This window comes from Otolemur garnettii, unplaced genomic scaffold (genome assembly GCF_000181295.1).
Source record: "Otolemur garnettii isolate 467f Iridium unplaced genomic scaffold, OtoGar3 scaffold00027, whole genome shotgun sequence".
NCBI lineage: Eukaryota > Metazoa > Chordata > Mammalia > Primates > Galagidae > Otolemur > Otolemur garnettii.
In genome coordinates, this window is record NW_003852422.1 from 7349938 (window position 1) to 7372423 (window position 22486).

The window sequence follows — 22486 nt, forward strand, 5'->3', positions numbered from 1 at the left end:
GGCCTCTGGGAGGAGGGCCGGGGGAGTGGAGGCAGGCCTCTGGGAGGAGGAGGACTCATTCTGGGCACCTCTGGGGACTCCAGCTGATTCAATTTTATCTGGAAGTAACTAATAAATCCTGAGATTTACATTCTGCAAAGAGCTACAGGAGCATTGGGAAGCCAGAAAAAGACACCAAATCTTTGTTAATGAACATTTAAGCGATAGACCAGGAGGCCTTTCTAGTGAGAAACAAAATCTAGAAATTATAAAGATAAAATCGTGTGATTTGACTACTAAAATAGCAGTGTTTGCTGTGCAAAACAGTCTTACCTAAATGTCAAAATACAAGTGACAAACTGGGGAAAATATACGCAACATATATGAAAAAACTAATGTCCTTATTAGTTAAAAAGTGTCTACACAAACCAGTCAGAGAAATACCAGTGCCCTAATAAGACCCACGTGGGCCATTTTCAGAGTGGAAGGAAATAGATTGTGTTTATACACTTGTCAAGATGCTCCACTTCACTGGTAATTAATAAAATGCAAACAAGACATTAATCTAACAGCTATCAAATTGGTAAAAGTCAAAATATTTGGTAATTTTTGTGTATTAAGGCGAGTGTGGGCAAACAAACTCTCCAATATGTTGTTCGCTAGAAAATGAATTTCTATGACTTTTATAGAGACATTTTGGCAATATTTTGTGACCAGTCTAACAAGTATGCCCACACATCTCTAAGCATCTCCCTACATGCCCATAGAGGTATAAGGAAGTTCATCATATAATTTTTCATAGCCAAAAAAAAACCAGAAACAACCTAAATGTCCACCAGGGGAGTCTGAATGGAGAAAATGCTGTGCGTCCACGCCACAGAATTCCCTACCACCCTCTAGAGTGGGGGTTGAATTCAATGCACTAACATAGAAAGATTCCTGGGACATCATTCACTGGAAAAATGAGCATAATAAAGGTTACGCTCCACTCCTGTTACGTACATGCTTGTTCACCAACAGATCGGGGAAGTAGTGCTGGGAGGGAAGAGACCAAGAGAGAGACCAGGTTCCCCCAGGTATTTAATTATATTATACATCCCCTTTGGCACTGCTTCCTTGTTTTTTACCATAATCTTATAATACACTCCCCAAAAAATGAGTTAAAAATATTAAAAGATAAAAAGAACTATCTCCAGCAATGTCATCTGTGCCGTGCAAAATGTTCTGAACAGTGACAGTGAAGTCCTCTGTCACAGACAGGATGCAGGGACGTGGAGAAGACCTGGGAAGGAACTCACAGTGGTTTAAGGATAACTGCTGAATGCCATAATCTAGGCAAGCCTTCCCAGCCCCTCGCAGCCCCTGCTCCCGGGGGAGAGGAGCATCTTAGCAGAGGTGCTGGCCTGACAACTCGGGTCATCCAGTGGTGACTGAGAGCATTCTTAAAAGCTGTTCAGACAACTGTTCCAGGTCAGCAGTATTCAGTTGCTCTGGGGATACATCACTGAATGTAACAGATTCCCTGCCTGGACTTGAGAATGAGGAATGTGGCTTTAGCATAGCTTAAGAAGAAGCCCCAGAGAAGCTGGTCCAGGCCTGCAAGGCCACACCAGAATGGGAGGAGCAGCCACACTGGTCCCCTGGGCTGCCTGTGACCAGCTCAGGTGTCTCCATCTCGTCAAAACACAAAGTTAGATGAGCTGCAAAATTAATGCGATTTGGCACCTTTTTTTTAATGACTTCAAAGAAGTGAACTGTGCTGAAAATATGAGAATGTACAAGACTGATTGGGGTGGGTAACAAAGAGAGATTTTATTTAGGAAGAACAGAGAGAAAGTTTAGAGCACTTCCAAAGAGAGTTGGAAGTGGGTTGCTCTCAGGAAGGAAAAAAGGTGAGAGAGATGGAGACACAAAGGCCTGCAGGGGTATAAATATTCTCTGTTTTGAAACTGGCTACGAGTCTCTTATTGGCCTCTGCACCTCGAGGCAGTATTGCCCTTTTCTATTGGTCATTGATTGTCTCTTTCTATTGGTCAGGGTAACAAGAGAGATTTTATTTAGGAAGAATAAAGAGAAAGTTTAGCACACTTCCAAGAGTTGGAAGTGGGTCCCTCTCACAAAGGAGAAAAGGTGAGAGAGAGACCAGGTTCCCCCAGATATTTAATTATATCATACATCCCCTCTGGTATGTATGGTCTCTATACATGTGTGCATGTATAGAGACCTATAAGAATGATTCCTAATGAGTTTATTAGCTGTCTTCAAACATTCTGATTGTGGGTCCCCACTATAAAAAAAAAAAAGAAAGAAAAAAAAGTTGTGTTCCATGTACGTCTGTGTAAGTATACGGACTTATCAACATGCTCAATATTGTACACATTGCAAAACAAATACAAGAGAGAAATTTTTTAAGTATAATATAAATACAAATAGTTTTCCTACTTTCACACTCCCCACCTGGAAATGACAGCTGTGAACGGTCCTTCTCACACTTTTGGCATCCATACATCCTTAATGTGTGTTGGATGCATCTAGAGACTGACATGTTTAGTGAAATTTTAAGGAAAGTTATTACAATTTTGAAAAAAATAAGTCAAGATTAATCGTGAAGCTAAGTTTTTCCTGTCATTAAGAAGGGTGATGAGCACTTCAGTGGATTACCTGGTTCACAAGATAGTAGCTACTCTGTTCTAGTAAACAGAAAATTCTGATACAAATTTGTAGTCCTTCAGAAAGTCAGCAACTACTGGTGATTGTCCCATGAAAGGGTAATATATCAAAGTGACCTCAAATGCAGAAAGAGCTAAGAAACCAAAGAACAGGCATGTATAGGCGAAATGCCTATATGCCTCTGGCCAAAAAAGCCGTTTGAGAGAGAACAGTGAAAAGACTTTGTGCAGGCATACTTGTAAGAAACTGAGGCAGAATCCCATATGGCCCAGTTAGTTGTGGGCCTACATGACCAAGGCTTTGGCTGGAATAGCATTTCCAGACTGTGTTAAGGAATTAAGTTTGACTTTATAAGGCCAATGAAAAAGCCCTTTGGAAAACTGGCCAGATACCCATCGGTAACTTTTCCTAATCTGTGGTAAGTGATGAAGGTCGCTTTCTGATGGGTCTGGGAATGGAGTAATCTTTCCTGATCTGCGGTAAGTGATGAAGGTCACTTGCTCATGGGGCTGGGAATGGAAATGTGCTAGGGAACCTCAAGAGAAGAGGAATTTACCCAATGCATACAGGTATCTAATGGCACAGATGATACCTAGGCTTGTGAAAGGCTTTTGAGACGTCTAGCCTGAAAATTCCTTATAAAAGTTTCCAGCAAAACCCCCCTGACTTAAGGCCTCCATGGGAGCAGAGGTTTGCACACAAATTCCTGTATGTCCAAGAAGTTTCTTTATGCCTGTATAAAGATATGAAGTAACAGCCTCCAAATGACAAGGCCAGCAAGGGTAGGTATTCAATCTACCTTGTTCCTCCGTAGCCTCAGGCTTCATCAGATAAGAACAAAGAAGTAATGACTAACAACATGTTCTCCATTAAGTTATGTTAAATTGGGTTATGTTGAAAGGGTTGTGTCAAAAGGTGTATGTTAAGTGAATTATCTGAAGCTAATCACAAGGTAGTCACATGATGTTTAAATGGATCAATGAGGCCATTGCTGTACTGTGCACATGTACAAAATTCCCTTTATAAATCAACCCCAAATAAAGGAAGCTCACCATTTTGCCTGAGCAAGCAGATGGTCACCTTTATTTGAAACACAATTTCGATAAGCAAGCTTATTCTCTATGATATTGAGTTTCTGTGAGACCCTTATGGCAGCAGGAATGAGGCAGAGAAACACAGTTTCCCTTGTCAGTCTAAGATGATTTATTCAGAAATTTACAAACAAAGGCAAGGTCTCGGGCAGCAGCCAGACAGACAGGTAGATCTCCAAGCTGTTGCCCTGAGACCCAGGGCTTACATTCCATATGGAAAGAATGTGCAGGGCAATGAGGTCAACCCTCTAGGATAGGCAAGAATTCTATTACAAAATCATAGGCAGCACAGTCTAATTTGTGTGAGAATATCAGAGTTGCTTTGACATAAGAGCAAGATGTATGGTGAGTATATATTCTTACACTAGGGCAGAAAATAAAAAGAAATCTTGGAGGCTATCCTAGAACTGGGATTAAGCAGAAGGCAACATCACCAGTTAGCATCTAAGATGGTACCACCTTTATCTCCTCTGTGACTATCGGTTAGCATAACAGATTCTGCTCACTCACGATCAAGGATTCAGAAACAATAAAAAAAAATCCTTACTAAAAATCATGTACAGGATTGGAGAGACACTAAGCTGAAGGGCTCTCATATTCAAAAGCTGGAAGTTGAAATTACACAAATTTAAGAAGTCATTTCAAATACATTCCTAACCTTCTCTTGGATTGGTCTGGCCTTAGAAAGCATTTATTTTACCCATGGCAGCATTGGGATGTATGTGGTTTATAATTATTCCCAAAAAGACCTCATTGATTTCTTCCTCCAAGTGGCGAAGAGAATCCTCCCAGTTGGGAAATAGTCACGTTCTTGGTGTGGCGGAGTTTGGTCTGTTTAATAAATCCTAATATCACATCCTCAGTGGTGAACCTGGGATCACTCAGTTGCAGGTGGCAATTCAGGGGAAGCCAAATAATAATAATAATAATAATATATCCCTAAACCACCTCCTGTCATGTTTCCTGGCTTTATCAATAATGTGATTTTACCTCAGTGTAAATTTATATTTACATCAGACAAGGTATTTTAGTGTATAAAAATATGTAGCTTCATAGCCCATTTCTTCACTCAAAATTTTGTAAAGAAAAACACTTGATGTCTTTGATTTCATCTGATCCACAATTTTCACTATTTCCCTCAACCAGCAGAGTCGTGTGGTTGAATATTAACCTTTCTCTTTGAATAAAGGCTGTTGGTCTAATTGCTTTATTTTTATATCAAAGCCCTTATTCCTGGAACACATTTATGCCACCTTAAAAATACTAGCCCTCCTGACATTTTTCCAACTCCATCATAGTTCACGAAGTAATTATTAACTAAACAGACAAAAATCTTGCATTACGTATTTTCAGAAAAAAAAAGTAAAAAGCAGGAACGATGAGCCACCTCCCTGCGTCTGTGCATCAGTTGCACAGAGCTCTTCCTTTTCTGCCACTTTATGTTGAACGTAAAGCTCCTCTACGAGCAAACACTCAGGACAGTCCTCAGCTTTCCACTATCAGCCACTCGTCTGCCCAGCCTCGACCCGGATTTGAATGTTTGATAATGGAATCTTGCCAATGGGTTGATTGCTTTGTTCCCTGAACAAAATCAGTTGATTTCAAAGCTTGTTTTATAAGCATCTTTGTAATAAAGCGTGTCAACTGTACCAGTGGACGTACTTAAGATACAGAATGTCATTTTATTTACATGTATGTTATATATTATAGATAGATAATATCCATTCTTTTAAGGAATTCATGTTTCCATAATCTCTCTATAGCTTTGGTCATTTCCACCATTAGTGAAGGGGAAATTCCATTATAAAAACTGGAAATATAGCCAGGGACACGCTCATACTTGTATTCCTAGCACTTTGTGAGGCCAAGGCAGGTCACTTGAGACCAGGAGTTCAAGACCAGCCTGAATAAGAGCAAGACCCCAGTCTCTACCAAAAATAGAAAAAATTGGCCGGGTGTGGGGGCTCAGGCCTGCAGTCCCAGCTACTCTGAAGACTGAGATAGGAGAATCACTTGAGCCCCGGAGTTTGAAGCTGCAGAGAGCTATGATCACACCATTTCACTCTACCCAGGATAACAGAGCAAGATTATGTCCCAAAATATAAAAATAATTAGAAAAATTAATTCATAGTTATTCTAAAAATCTGCAATTGGTTTACTAAAGGGGGAGGAAAAAAGGTAATGGTGCTTTGTTTCAAAATGACTCAAAGTTTGGACAGGCTGATGTCACACTTTGAAAGAGTCTCATCCTAGACATCAACCCAGTGATCAGGGTTGACTAGATGATAAATCTAAAACACCCAGTTTTAAGGCAGTCACACACAACCTTTGGACTGCATGCTTGTTCAAAATCTTCATACTCGAAGTGTCAATGTTTATAAGTATATGTAGACATGAATTCCATACTCAACTAGAGACCCATCTACTATCTGTATTTATGAAATTATTTGTATTTTAATATATGCATTGTTATTTTCATCTCTAGCTTTATTCTTCAGTGAAAGACTTTGATCACTTTTTGTGAAATATGAGTACAGATGCAACGCAGTACCAACAGTACAGCATGCAAATTTAACAAATCTAGGCAATACTTTGCAAATAACCTGGAAACACACTGGCTGAGATAAGGTGCATCGTGTCAGCTGGAAGTTAGACAAGACAGACCCAGTGCAATCCACACGGGTCATGCACAGCTTCTAAGAATAAAACTATTATTAAGAATGCAGTGGCATTTCTGTGAAAATCATAATGAAACACACATTGCAAATACATGAAGTGTTCGTGACATGTGAAGTGTTCGTGAGATGCTTTGTAACTTTTTCCCCTGAAGCCATTAGACCTCCAGAGGCACAACTATTAGACCACTGGAGACCTCCAGGGCCAGACAGACACAGGGCTATGATGGAGGCAACTTCTGTGACATCAGTCCCATTGGCACCTTGACAGTGGCCATGGCGGAATTAATTATACCTTCACTATAAGGGAGGGCTTTGGGAGCAAAGGGCAGTCGTGGGGACAGCCGATCCACCAGCACAACACTTGGAAGACTGCTCTTCCAGGAGCCCTGCTCTAAGCCACATGATCCCTCACTCCCCACATTCAATCAGTTGTCAAATCATTCATTTAGTCACTCAAAACACACCTGCATATGCTGCAAACTGTGCATTGTCCAAGCCTTGTGTGTAAGTACAAGGTAGTGAACAAAACTGATGTGTTCTTGCTGTCATGGGATATATAATTTGATGGTTGAGACAAACTGTAAGTTAGTAAACAAACAAAAATTGTAACATGGGATAAGAGCTGTAAAGGGAAGGAGGTGGGCACAAGTAATAGAAAGGAAAGAGAGCTGACACCAATGATCGGGGAAGGCCCCACCAAAGAGGGCAGAAGGCAGAGGCAGCCAGCTTCCAAGGAGAGGGAGCGTTCTGAGGGCTCTGTACAGGGAATGTCCACTGTGCACACAGTGAAATGCAGCCGTGTGGCTAACCTGCACCCCCTGCTTAAAAATGTCTGGTCAAAGGTCAAAGTACGGTTGTGCCCACCATTGTCACTGCAATGTGTGTCTTGTCATCTTTATTAAATAGCATTATCTATCATATTATTCACCTTTGCAATCCACAGACATTACAATACAAGCTACCTAGTAAGATCTCAATATATATCAATTGAATCAATGAAGTGAATGATGGGTTTCAACTGAAAATTAATTGGGCATTGCAAAAAATTACTCTTGATATCAAGAAAACTGAAAATAAATAGTAAGATATTCCAGAGTGAAAGAAGGCATTATGTATAAATTATAATTCATTTTTTCACTCATCCACTCGTAAGGCAGGACACACATTGACACACTGTCGTTTTACTACTGACTAGTTGTGACTGTCACCACATCATGAGTCTATGGTTTAGCTCATATTGTTTTTCCAGACGGGAATACTCAACCCACCCTCCACCACCAATGTTTACCACACTCCCCTAATCTCCCTAAAGAAAACCTAAATTAAAACAGTTGAAACTTGGTTCAGCACCTGTGATACAAGCGGCTAAGGCACCAGCCACATACACCTGAGCTGGCGGGTTCAAACCAGCCCAGCCTCGCCAAGCAACAATGATGGCTGCAACCAAAACATAGCCAAGGGTTGTGGCAGTGCCTGTAGTCCCAGCTACTTGGAAGGTGGAGGCAGGAGAATCACTTGAGCCCAAGAATTGGAGGTTGCTGTGAGCTATGATGCCACAGCACTCTACCCAGGGTGACAGTTTGAGGCTGTATATCAAAAAAAAAAAAAAAAAAAACCAGCTGAAACTCAAGTGAGAGTTAGTACCAAAAATGCAAGAGAGAAAAAGTCTATGAGGAATGTCATGGAGACATAAGACTTTCATTTATGATATATTGTGGCCTTTACCAGCAACCAAATTTGACACAATCTATAAATTATACCCTGCTATCCTTGGGCCATTAAAATGCATTTTCTTAGCCCCAATAGTATAACTCAAGGGTAAGTTCCTCCCAAATCCTCTTTCAAAATGACTTGCTGGTACCAAGGACAGTAAGAGTCCATCTTTGTCAAAAATCAGTGTTCTCTTTCTACCTGGCGCCTACTTCTTCCAGGCCATCATCTGGACCCCAGCAGATGCATACAAATCTATATTATTTGCCAGAAACATGATCATTTCATCCTCACACTAATCCTGTAACATTGGCACTTTCATTGTTCCCACTTTAGAGATGAGGAAACTGAGGCTTAGTGACACTGAGGGCTTTGCCCAGGGTCTCACGGCCAGTGCTCTCACAGCAGCAGCAAAACGTGAACCCAAGTCTATGTGGTTCCAGAGTTCAAAATCTCACACATTCATTTATAATGGTCCCATGAACTCCACCCTCAGGTGCTTTCCTCAGCTTGCCCCCACATGCATGGTCCCCCTCCCTTATTGCGACCGCAATTACTGACCACATAGCCCAAAATTCAAGGTCCTGAACTTGCCCACTTAGAATCTTCATCGAGAATGTCCCCTTCATCAACATGAGCTTTTTTACATATAGAGGCCAAAAATATGAGAGAGTTTCGACTACGACATTCCTTTTCCGTCCATAGATTTAACATCTTAAATATCAGAGAAAGACAAGAGACACAAAATGCTCCTAAACTTGTGCCTGCGGTGAAATTCATAAGTTCAGTAATGATTAGTAAATAAGAAGGCCACATTAGAGAAAATAGGTTTAATAAAATGTTGATGAGTTCCCTTTCTTCAAAGGTTAATAGCCAGGAACACTTCCAAGCTAGTATTTCATTGGTAACTCTCAGTTGTAAATATGAGACTTATTTCCCAAACTCTGATACCGCTCATCAGCCAGAATCCAGTGCTCCTGAAGTCGGCACTGCCCTGCTGCTGTTAGTGGCAATTGAAGAAACGTTTGCATTCATCATGAATGTAAGCTGATCTGGAAATGAATTTCTTCTAAATCATCAGACTCACAAAAGATGATATCTTTATAGGAATTACAATTCTATATAATTATTAGCTTTATTTTTTTAAGACAGCATCAATTTTTCCTTTAGGACACTAGTGTCTTCAGTATTGAAGAAAGAACTAGAGTAATCCTATACTAATCCTGAGAGCTGCAATCCTCTTTTTATTCTCGAACCCACATCAGTGCAGTGTGAGCAGCATTTAAACCACCATCCCGCCTTCTAGATGCCAATGTTTAACATGTCATTTTCCCAAGGACTCTTGCCATCTTAAGATCAAACTTACCAGGGTCTCCAGAGTTTTCTGAATCAGTCCAAAAAGACAGGGAATTGGATTTGAGCGTGGCTTCCAGCCTCAGTCATCACCAGTTACTGCCAGATAACCCCCAGCATCGTGCGGTAGCTGGGGAGTTCCATCTGCCAGTGGCCACTGCCAGTAGTGGGTCTCAGTGGCAGAAGTCTGTGCTCCCTCCAGAGCAGGAAACTCCCACTTACTTTATCAACTGTAACCGCCAGCAGGCATCCTGCCATAGATAGGAGTCTCCAAAGTGCAATAACAGCACTGGAACTGGCAGAGGCCTCCCCCACATAATTGAATCTGAGCTTTCAGGGAATTCACTACTTTGACTCTGGACCGCAGGCGAACTTGACCCTCACCTTCATTCAGGTCCACAGCTGAATCAAGTCTTGTAATTATACCTTCAGCCATGCCAGACTCCAGCTGTATCTCACAACTGTTCTTAAATAAGGAAAGTCAGGCTCCTTTCCATTGGCCAGAACTCTTGACAATGTGACTATCCCTTCCCTATCACTAACTTCTATGATAATATCATGATCATCAATCACAAACTATTTCAGAGTAAGGCGATGTCCTAGGATTTCCCAAGGACCTCAGTTTGTCTGTGGCTCCCAGGGGAATTCTCAGCTCCAGGCGGGCGTGAATACCCAGGCATTTGGTTCTACCTCCCTGAGAATCCACTGGAGAAAAAAAAAAGAATACAATCTTTTCACTCTTTATCATATCGACCAAATTTTAATAAAAATTCTTAAGGGAAATTGGGAAAAATATCTCAATCCACAAAATAGATTTTAAATAAATTATCCACACACCTAGTGTAGACACGGATGTGTACACGCAAAATCCTATTTTGAGCCTCCAGCATTTTACTTTATGCTGACTCTGTTAAAGAACAAAGAATCATTCTTTTTAGAATCACTAAGGAAGGATGAATGTTGAAAGATCTCTGCCCAGTTTGAGAGCTTCCCAGAGACTGCACCTTCCTCAGCATGGGCAGGAGTAGAGGTCAGCTCTTAGTGACCCCTTGGCACTCGTGGCATCCAGAAGGAGCACTTTCACCCTCGCTGTGTCCAAACCCCAAACAAATAGTTACAAATGTATAACTAGGTGCTTGAGTGTTTGCAAACACTACTACCTCTAAGCCTCTGCCGTTATAATTTAACCTCTGTAAAAGTTTTGTGGCTGAGTGTATAATTGGTTGTATCTGTCTGTGGCTATCCAAGCCCCATAGAGGGTGGCCCCATCTAAGGGACAGGGAAGGCTTCCTCTGTTCCATTCACCCCCATGTTGGTGTAAGTCAGGCCTGAGTTACCTTGGAGCCTGCCCATCCAGTAAGTAGCTCAGGTCATTTCTGATGTGGAAGGAGAGGAGAATGTTAACATAGCCCACTTGAAAATAGACTCTGGTGGGTCGCAGTCTGAGTTTGGCCTCACTGATGTCTGGTGTTGCTGGAGTGATATAACAGCCAAAACAATCTTCTCCCATCCCAGTTCCAATTCTTCTTTCCCTTTCCTTATCTACTACTTCCTTACCAACACACAGTTGACATTAGGCCTTAATGGATGAGCCAACCCCTGCTTTCTCCTCTGTTCTTCTCTACCCAGGGCCTTCCCCTACTGAGGACGGCAGGAGGGTCCCCCAGATGCCATGCCTATGCCTGACACAGCCAGAGAAGCTGAAAAGGCATAGATGTGGTCTCAGACCTGCAGGTGAATTCTTGCTCCACCAGAAACTGACCATCACACCTTTGGAAAAACTATTGACCTGGGTCCTGGGTTGTTTTGATGTGGTTAGGTTGGTTGGTTGTTTGCTAAGAAAATCTCATGAGGAGTCATGTGAATATCAAAAGTCTTTGATTAAGAAAAAGAGCCCTTTTCCAAGGGGCAGCTCATGATTTTAATTTGCATTTTAACATTGATGATCCTTAATCTTTGTTTGGGGCCTTCTGGGCAGAACAGTGATTTTCAATCTTGGCTGTACATAAGAATCACCTGGGGAGCATTTAAAACTCACCATTCCCTGGCCTCATGCCAGGCCAATTAAATCAGAACCTTCGAAGGCGAGACCCAGGCATCGGTGGTTTTCACAGCTCCCGGGTGATTCAACGTGCAGCCACAGTTAAGGTCTACTAAACAGAGGACCCTGACTTAACTAGGCTTTAATTATTTCGATTGTAGCAATTTTTACTTAAGCTGCAGTATATGTTCTTCATGTCAAAACTCTAACAATGACAATCATAATTACTACCCTTTTTTTAAAATTTACTCTGGAAAATAATAAAAGTAAATTTAGAAAAAGAACTCACTCTGCTAGGAGCATTAGATATATAAAAGGTAAGGATGACTATTTGCAACCAAAATGAACTAAAGTATATGTATTAAAACAACTAATGGCATGTTATGTTTGTAAATGTGCATAAACTGGCATATTTAAACATGCATAAAATTTATTTGGGAGAATAAACATCAAACATCTAAAAATGATCCTGCCTGGATAAGATAAGAAGGAATAGCTTCTTACTTATTTCTTGATATTCCTCATATTTAAGATTATTATAAGGACATTGTATTTTAAAGCTGAAAACTACAAAATCAGTAAGAAGGATTGCTTTATAAAATGGAACTGTGAACCAGAATTCAGGACTTGACATTTGCAAACTAAAGATCACCCAGACACCAGATACAATAATAAAAGAAATAACAACTTCATAACTTGGGAGAGCAAGATTCTGGCACATGCACATGTAGAAGACTAAAACTGGACCCACACCTCTCACCATTGACAGAAATTGACTCTCACTAGATAGAAGATCTAAATTTTAAGCCAAAAACAATAAAAATTCTAGAAGAGAGTTCAGGGAAAATGTGTGACAATATTGGCCTGGGAAAAGATTTTATGAAGAAGACACCCCTGGCAATTGCAGCAACATAAAAATAAATGAATAGGATTTGATCAAGCTAAAAGCTTCTGCACTAAAGAAAACAGCCTTCAGAATGGGAGAAGATATTTGCATGCTACAAATCAGACAAAAGGCAGATGAAAGGATCTACAGAGAACTCAAATTAATCAACAAGAAAAGAGCAAACAACCCCATTTACAAGTGGGCAAGAAACATGAACAGAAACTTCTCTGAAGATGACAGAGGAATCCAACAAACATATTAAAAAATTCTCATTGTCTCTAATCATTAGAGAAATGCAAATCAAAACCACTCTGCGATGTCACTCAAACACAGTGAGATTAGCCCACATCACAAAGTCCCAAATCTGCAGATGCTGGTGCCGATGTGGAGAGAAGGGAACACTTCTACACTTCTGGTGGGATTGCAAACTAACACAACCTTTATGGAAAGAAGTATGGAGAATTCTTAAAGAACTAAAAGTTGACCTTCCAAGTGCAAGTATGCCCTGAAAGCCCAAAGGGGTAGGCATGTAGGGAAGGGAAGGACAAGAAACTCATGGGCTTTGACCTTGCTTACTCGGGACTGTGCACAAATCACCTTATGTATCAATTTGACTGAGCTATGAGGTGCCCAGATATTTGGTCAAACATTATACTGGGTATGTCTGTGAAGGCATTCACGGATGAGATTGAGATCTGAATTAGTGTCCAGTAACAGGGGATGTCTCAAGGAAGAAAAGTTTCACTACATTATGAATATAAGGTATTTCTATGTGTTGTTTTTATTATTTTATGTGAATGTCTAAAATGAACTACATTAAAGTTCAAATCATATGTGAAAAAAACATTTGAATTAGCAGAGAGAGTAAAGCAGATAAGATAGCCTTCTCTATTATGGGAGGGCCTCATTCAGTCTCTTTAAAGCCTGAATAAAACACAAAGGCAAAGTAAGAATTCTTTCTCTGTGTCTGACTGTTTTTGAATGGGGACATTAGTCTTCTCCTGCCTTTCTCTGAGGACTCAGACTAGAACTTACACCATCAGCTCTTCTGGTTCCTAGGCTTTCAGATCTGGACTGGAGCTTTCCTGGGTATCCACCTTACAGACAGCAAACCCTGGGACTTCTCAGCAACCACACTCCAGTGAGCCAGTTTCTTATTACATAAGTATGCATATGTGAGTATGCATGTGTGCATGTGTGTATGTGTGTTGAGTATGTATGCATGTGTGTATATGCATATGTCTTTATGTGTATATGCATGTGTGTTCATGTATACAACATCCTATTGGTTCTGTTTCTCTGGAGAACACAGACTAATACATTGAGCATGTGCTCTCATTGATAAAATGAGAAAATCCCATCATTTGCTCTTCAAGATTCCTTTCATTTGCATATTCAATGAGAGTTGAATACTGGCTATCTATGTGATTCAAACACCTTCTTGGGAAAAACCACTGAACTAGAAGTCCGATCTTTTAACATAACCAATTAGTAACTGTGTGTGTGGCCTTGAGGAAATTAACCACCCTCGCTGATACTTTCCCTGAGAAAAGAAATTTATTATTAACAAACCCACTTGTATTGGGGGCATTTGCCACTTTTTTAACCTTTTCTTCGTTGTTGTTGTTGCGGTTTGGCCGGGGCCAGGTTCAAACCTGCCGCCCTTGGTATATGGGGCCAATGCCCTACTCACTGAGCCACAGGTACCGCCTGGCTTTTTTAACCTTTTGTTAAATAAGTTAATGCCTATATATTTTTAGTATAGAGCTGGCAAACTCAACATCATTATAATGCAGTGGTTTGGAAAGAAGAACAAATCCTATGTTTAAAATTAGCATCGTGATGGGGTAACCATCATAGTCCCAGCCTACTAACTTAGGCTTATGAATGTAGGCTTAAAGAATAAATAGGGACCTTCGCCTTCCTCTCTCTTCCTCTCTCTCTCTCTCTCTCTCTCTATATATATATATATATATACACACACACACACCCCAACACACATGTGCACATGTGTTCTGTCACTGGCACATTTACCCACAGTATTCTTCAATGCTATACACCACCTTTGAGAAAGCAATTCTGAGAACACTGTTTCCTTTATTCAACATGACCTCTCAGCTTCATCCTTTCTGAAACCATTTAGTTGCCCTTGATTAGATGGCCCATGACCAAGAATGCAAAATTACTTTCCGATTATACCACACTAGTTCCATGAGGCAGTTTTTACCGCCCTCCAAAATCAAGTCGTTTCCTTTTGTAACCTGCCCCTTCACATAAACTTCAAGGGGGCTTCTCCTCAATTCAGTCAGGTGACTGGGAATGGGGAATATTCAGAATATTTTATATACATTTTCATAACATGCAGGGAAAACAATTCACCATTTTTCCATCTCTATACTAATAATGGTTTTTGTCTCAGGCATGGCGTCTCTCCTCTGGGATAGAGCTGGTCTCTTCAGGAATGTTTCTTTTACCCGCCAGGTGTGTGTGGTCGCTATTTCCTGGAACACCTGATTGCCTGGACATGTTTCCACCGAGGCTCCTGAGAGCTCAGATCTCTAGTTCAGATCTCTGGTTCTCTCCCGGCATTTCCTTTCTGGCGCATTTTAAACTTCAGAGACTTGGAACTTTCCCTTCCTTCTGAGTGGCCATGACCTGTTATTTGTAACAGCATTAATGCTGACATGGATAAGGAATTAGCCCCGAGGCTGGCAACAGTCTGGAGTTCCAACCCCTCCTAATAAGACTACCCTGCAGTTAAACAGCTATAACCAACAGTAATAGTCTATCCACATCCATTACACAGCAGGGTGCGTGCTGCTTTATTGACTGGCAGAAAACAATTCCCATTTCATGAAACAATAAAAATTAAATTGAGTGTAAACTCTCCCAAGGTCGCTGCCTCTAACCTTACACCAGCCAGAACGAGGGCTGTAAACCCCGTCGTGTACCATTTGAGCTGGAAAAGCTGGAGAGCGGATTCACAAGCTCCACTGAAGCGTCCAGTCCGCGCCCACTGCGCAGTCTCCACACAGCGATGCGCTTTCTCCCCAGCCGGGCAGACGCCTTCCCAGCAGCAATGGCTGCCTGCCCAGCCCACCCAGTGACTTATCACGTGTCTGTGTCATCCTACCCTGGGGTGACACAGGAGTAACCACTCCCGCTGTTGACATCTCCAGACTCCAGATTTCCAGCCACTCACTTATTCATTCCACAGTCACCTTTGGGATCCGCTGGGGAGAAATTAGTAAGATTTCACAACTGACAAATCTATTGCCACGAGTTTCTCAATTGCAGACCCATCTTCTCTGATATAGGTACATGGGGCAATTATTGAGTGAATTCTAAGATGAAAAGGGAAAGTGGACAGGAAGTCTGTCCCAACACCCTTCTTCCCACCAAACACGCCCCCAAACTATCCCAGTTAAAAGTAGAAGAGTCCTGTGTTAACCAGTTTGATGAAAGTCTTTCAAATTGTATATGAAAACACCACACGGTACCCCATGATTGCATTAATGTACACAGCTAACATTTAATTAAATAAATAAATAAATAAATAAAACTTTAAAAAAAAAAGTAGCAGAGTCAAAAAAATAGGAGAAAATGTTCTGATAAAATAAATAAATTCAGTTACTTTTCTACCAGAACCAAAGCAGAGCATGTTGTAGAAATTGACAGCTGAAGATGGCTGTTTTAGGACGACATCCTAAAGGGGGATGCTTTCATAAGGCAAAGGACTTAAAATAGCCAAAAAAAAAAAAAAATTGAAAAGAGAAAACAAAGCTGGAGGGCTGTGCTACCCAATCTCAAATGACTATAAAGTCGCAGAAAACAAGAGAAAGTGGTGCTGGCATAAGGACAGAAACATCCAAAAATAAACTTTTACACTAGTGACCAATTGACTCTGGACAGAGTTGCCAAGGTATTTCAACAGAGGTGCTGGGATAAATGTATAGCCATATGCCAAATATATATATATATATATATATATACCCCATATATATATGTCAGACATATATATGTCTGTATATATATGTATACCCCATATATATGTCTGTATATATATACCCCATATATATACCCCATTACACATCTTACACAAAAATTCATTCAAAATGGACCATGCAGCTTACTGTTAAATCTAAAATTATAAAAGTTCTACAAGAAAACATAAGAGAAAATTGTAGTGAACCCAGTTTAGCAACGAGTTCTCAGACACAACACCAAAGTGTGCTCCTTAACAGAAGAAATTAATTGTATTTCATTGAAATTAAAAACTTTTGGACTTCAAAAGACAGCACCAAGAAAATGAAAAAAAAAAAAATAGCCACAAACTGGGAAAAAGATAATTTTGAGTCAGATATCCAATAAAGGAATTGCATACAAAGTAGATAAGAAACTCATAATTCAACAATAAGGAAACAATTGTTTAAAGGGGCAAAATATTTGAACAGGCATTTCACTAAAGATATGAGAACAGTTAATGGGCTCGTGAAAAGATGCTCCATGTTATTACAAATTAGGGAAACGCAAATTCAAACCTCCAGGAGAACCACTACACGAATGGCTATTATCAAAAAATTGGACAATAGCAAGTGTTGGCAAGGATATGGGGAAACTTATACCCTCACATAGAGAGGTTGCTGGTGGGATTGTTAAATAGGAACAGCCACTTTGAAACACAGTCTGGTAATTTTTTTCTTTCCTTTATCCTTCCTTCCTTCCTTCCTTTTCTTTCTTTCTTTCTTGAGACAGAGTCTGATTCGGTCACCTAAGCTGGATCACAGTGGCACAGCCATAACTCACTGTGCCTGCGAACTTCTGGACTTAAGGGATCCTCCTGTCTCAGCCTCCTGAGTAACTAAGACCACAGTCACACATTACCATGTCCAGCTAATTTTGACCCCATTGGGGACAGCATCTACTATGTTGCTGAGGCTGGTTTTGAATTCCTGGCCTCAGTGGTCCTCCCACTACCCACTTTCCAGGGATGTCCTCTTCACAGGCCTGTGTGTCCTCACCATCAGGGCTCTACACAGCTCAGTCTCACCACAGACCCACGGTTCCCTAGCTGAAAAAAATGATAGACACAGCAGAAAATAAAAGACCCAGACTATTTTCAAGCTGAATAAACACTTTCAGAGAACACTGCCCCCTTTGGCTGACTTTGTCCTGGTTCTTGGTGCAGCTGGAAGGTGAACTTGGCCTAGTCTGGTAGAGGAGGCCACTCCTATAGCCGTCAGCCTGGTCTTGGGGTTCCTTCCATCTTGGCATGCTGCCAGCAAAAGAATTTAATGCCTGTCCTGAAACAAAGTGCTAAAATAAACAGAGTGGGCTGTTTTCAAAAAGAAATAGTTACCTCCACAAAAACTAAGTGCACATAAAATGCTCATTCCAATGAGAGGGGAGTACCACATTTCATGTCACCCTTGCAGATAAAATGAAACTTAACCAGCCTGTAACTTTGTTTTTTACTATTTTACTTTTTTCATAGGCTTGAAGTTCTATAACAATATGCCAGATAAAATCAGCATTACTGCCATGATACAGTACTGCCTTGAACACAGAACAATGCATGTAGTTACAGTCAATATTCAAGAGGTCTCTGGTCCAAACGAACGACAACACGCATCCCCGGGACTGACAGGCACGCCAACACTATCAGTACTTTGTAAATAAAGAGAGCTCAGAGACAAGAGTGTAAAACCATCTTCATCATGTTACGGAAAAAAAGGCAGAACCAGTATCTATAAAACCTTCATGCAACCCCTGAATTTTCACTAACACTTATCCACCCTTGATTAAGTGCTCTCCTGTAAAATATAAGCTCTCTCCCTCTAAGGCATACGGTGCTGTCACAAGGATTAAGTGATGTGATATAATACAAACATTTGGGGTTACTAAAAAGTGTCATACTGATGTACAACATTTTATTTTGAATTTATGTTTCATAGGATTTTCACAAAAGCACAGAAACAAGGAAAATCTGGCAGTTCTTATTTGCTACATTTTTGCAATGCCTGCCCTGATATTAATAGATCTAGTGATTTATTAATGCCGATGAAGACTTAATGTGGAATTCTCATATTAAAACATTAAACTTTTGTAAATGATAGCATATTTCAAAAGAAAAGAACCTGGCAGTGTTTGTATGCTAATAATAGACATTCTGAGCTGTGCCTGTTCATTAAAATTTTCCAAGTCAACAAGCTGAGAATTCTTTATTTATGTGTAAGTTCTTAGCTTAAGAACTATCTGAAAATTTTCATTAGAATAAAGTTTGACTGTTAATGTTCAAGTTCTCCTAATGTGTCAGGAAACTATAAACTAAAAGCCATTTGCTCTAATCTTAAAATTTATTAAACAACTCTCTTACCCTCACTGGAAGAAATCCTCTTTTTAAAATTAAAAATGGATTTAAAAAAATGAAATTAATCTGATCACATTTTTAAGTTTTCTGAGAACAAGAAATAATAATTACGTCTAGTGTTTTCCTTCATGAGAAATGTTGACACTTTAAACGTGGTTTGTCACACCAATAGTGCAAGGCCAACCTATGGTCAAAGTTATGAATGATGGCAATCATTTTTTATATTCTCAATTTTTAAATTTTTTTTTCCTTTTTTCATAGCTAGCCACCTCCTACAGCAGGAATTCTAATCCGCCACAGACTCAGTCCATACACGTATTCCCACAAACCCTCTCAATATACCACTGAACAGCCCAGTGGCTACATCTGAAAAGAAGCAGCAGAGTGAGGTCCTCTGGAGGAGATGCCAAGAGCCAGATGACATCCAAGCAAGATGATCTGCAGCTGAGGCGTGGACCTCGGGCCATTCGTCCACAGGAGCTCCTTATGGAGAAAGAGCCATGTCTTCAGCATGCACTCATTGTTAATTACTGCCCTCACCTGTATTATTCTGTCTCACTAAAAGGCTAGTGTGGAAGTTGCTCAGAGATACCCTGCCAGGAAGGGCTAGCCCGCCTCCCTCAAGCTCGCACTTCCAATCCTCGTCATGCCTGGTTCCTTCCTGCGGTGATGGAGACCAGGGCCATAGGGGCCCGACGGGTCACGACAGTCCTCACTGGCACACAGGATGAGTCCGGACCATTTCCACCACGAGTGAGAGGACAGTCAGGGTGCAGGGCGAGTTGCAACTCACAGATGGCAGTCATACTACAAAGCATGAATTCTGAGCAGAGTCTAAACAGCCACTAACTAGGCTAGTATGGTGAGGAAAGGCCTCCAGGTCTGGGTTACTCACTTGCAAAAACACCTAAGACTGGGGGGAGAATCCACCACTCAACCCAATTGTATGATTTATGATTTTATGAAGAGAAATAAGGCTAAAGCAACACTTTAATCAATGTATGTGAGTGCTTCCAAATTAGGCAATCTGCACTTGATGTATTAAATTTGTGCCAAATACTTTACAACATTTTTGTTTGGCTTTTTAAATTTCACTATATTTAGGGGACACGTGTGTTTTTTATTACATGGATGACTTGCATAATGCTAAAATCAGGGCTTTTAATGTGCCCATCACCAGAATAGTGTACCTTGTACCCGACAGGTAGGATTTTATGCCTGCAACCCACCTCCACCCTTCTTAGTCTTCAATGTCCACATGAAGACACACCCCTCATCTAGCTCCCACTTGTGAGAACACGTTTGTTTTTCTATTCCTGAGATACTTCCCTTGGGATAATAGTCTCCAGTTCCATCCAATTAGCAGCAGATGGCGGTATTTCCCTCCTTTCTATGGCCGAGTGGTGCTCCCTGGTATATATTAATATATGTCATGTTTTCTTTATCCACCCAGTTGATGGGCCCCTCTGCATCTTTACACATGTGAATCGTGCAGCAGTAAACATTCAAGGGCAGATGTCTTTTACGTAAAATGACTTATCTCCTTGGGACAGACCCTGGGTAGTGGGGTTGCTGGAGGAAGTACTAGGTCCACCTTCAGTTCCTGCAGAAGCTCTTACTGTTTTCCACAGCAATCGTTTACATTCCCATCAGTATTGTAAGTCTTCCATTTCCACTGCATCTGTGCCAAATCTATTAATTTTTTACTTTTAATAATGGCCATTCTGACAGGACTAAGGTGGTATCTCACTGTGGTTTTAATTTGCACTTCCCTGATCATAAATATTTTATATGTTTGTTGGGCACTTTTCTATCTTCTTTTGAAAAAAAAAAAAATCTCGTTTTTTTTTTTTCTTATATCATCTATTTAGCGAATGTTCATGTGCTAAACATGTGCTAAATTACTTTTTGGTTTCTTTATGTTGGTTTTCAACCTTCGCATCAATGCCATTGGTCTACCGTGTGATCCACACTCTGAATTCCATATTTGACATTTCAGTAATTTCCTTTTTGGTTGTCGCCCATTGCTGTGATTCTTTTGTCAAAACAGCCTCTTTTTTCCAGGTTGCCAGAGTTCTCATGCGGGCCGGTTCCATCTCTTGTGGAACCTATTCTCTCGGTTCAAAATGGATAGTTTTCCAGAACACCTGCCATCCTCTGCTGTGAACTCTATTGGCCAAAGAAGAGAGGGCGAGGTCCCCGGATGGTGCGCTCGGGTCCTCCTCCAAAGGCTGACCAGACAGGAGAGGGACAGACGCACAGTGGGCCTTCACCCTGCTGCCCTCCTGAGTCTCCACATTCCCGTGATTGTCACCGGCAGACAGCGGCCCACGGCTGGGCGTCCACTCAGGCAGGTCCAGCGACAGCAGGGCAGCGTTGGCAGTGCTGGCAGGTATGTGTACCCCGCCCAGGTCCGTGGGTGGAGGTGCAACCAGGCGGTAGGAGCAGGAGCCAGGGACCCGGATATACACTCTGCCTAGTTCCCGAGGAGGGCACCCACGTAGCACCTGCGGATGCCCCTCCCCTGGTGGCAGTGGAGATGTGTGGCATCCTCCCACGGGGTACACGAGGGTGCCGGCCTCTCCACTCTCTCTCCGGCCTAGCAGGGGCGATGGGGAAGCGGCAGCAATGGGTCTGACCCCAGTACACACAGTGCTCTGGGGCTGAGACCAAGGAACAGCACCAGCTGCAGTGCCAGCGTCTGGGAAGCAGCCGGACCTCCGCGCCTTCTCTCCAGACCAGCGCCACCGCACTGTCTCCCGACGGCTCTCTGTGGCATACCGGCAGCCTGCTGCAGTGGACAGGCCCATGCAGCTCCCACTGTACGTCCACGGGGGGAGTGTGGAGCCCTGAGGTTCTCTCCTCTCTGTCCCTCCCCACGTGCAAGCACCTTCCGGGGGTAACAAGGATCCTGCTGAGAGGATCTCTCTGCTTCACTGTGGGGGCCTCCTGTCGCCTCTGTCAATTCCCATGAGCTCTGCTGGACCCTCCCTGGGAGCCGGACACCTCCTCGCAGATTTCGCTGGTCTCCATCCCAGCAGCAGGTGCAGGCTGCGTGGAGTCCGCAGCCAGGGTCCCTCACCTCTTTTGTTTGACTTTTAATTCCTTTGGTATATTACTTTTATGCCTGTTTTATTTTATTTCCAACTCAAAATATCCTTGAGTTTATTTTTAAAAAATGAATACGGAAAAAATAATTGGCAAAATAGCATATTATTCTTCCAAATTTTCTTCCACAAAGAATATCTCTGTCCCTTCGCTTTGCTGCAGGGCAATAAAACATTCTCCAAATTAGACTGCTAGAAAGCTCCGTCTCTAATGGAGGGCCGCTTCTCTCTTCCTCAAAGGAATAATAAAGTTCATGGACTATAAATTTAGAGAGAGAGAAAGAGACTTGTTCTGTCACCCAGTCGAGAGCGCAGTGGTGTCAGCCTGGCTCCCAGCACCCTCCCACTCACATTTCAAGAGATCCCCCTGCCGCAGCCTTCAGAGTAGCTGGGACTGTAGACACCCACCACACACCCAGCTAATTTTTCTACTTTGGGTACAGGCGGAATCTCACTCTTGCTCAGACCTCCCAGTGTGCTAGGATTACAGTCTTGAGCCACTGCGCCTAGCTGAACTTAGATTTTTATACAGATAAATAAAAAGGACTAAGAGCACTTGGTCCCCATGTCTGATCATTGTCTTACAGAAATAATGTCTTAT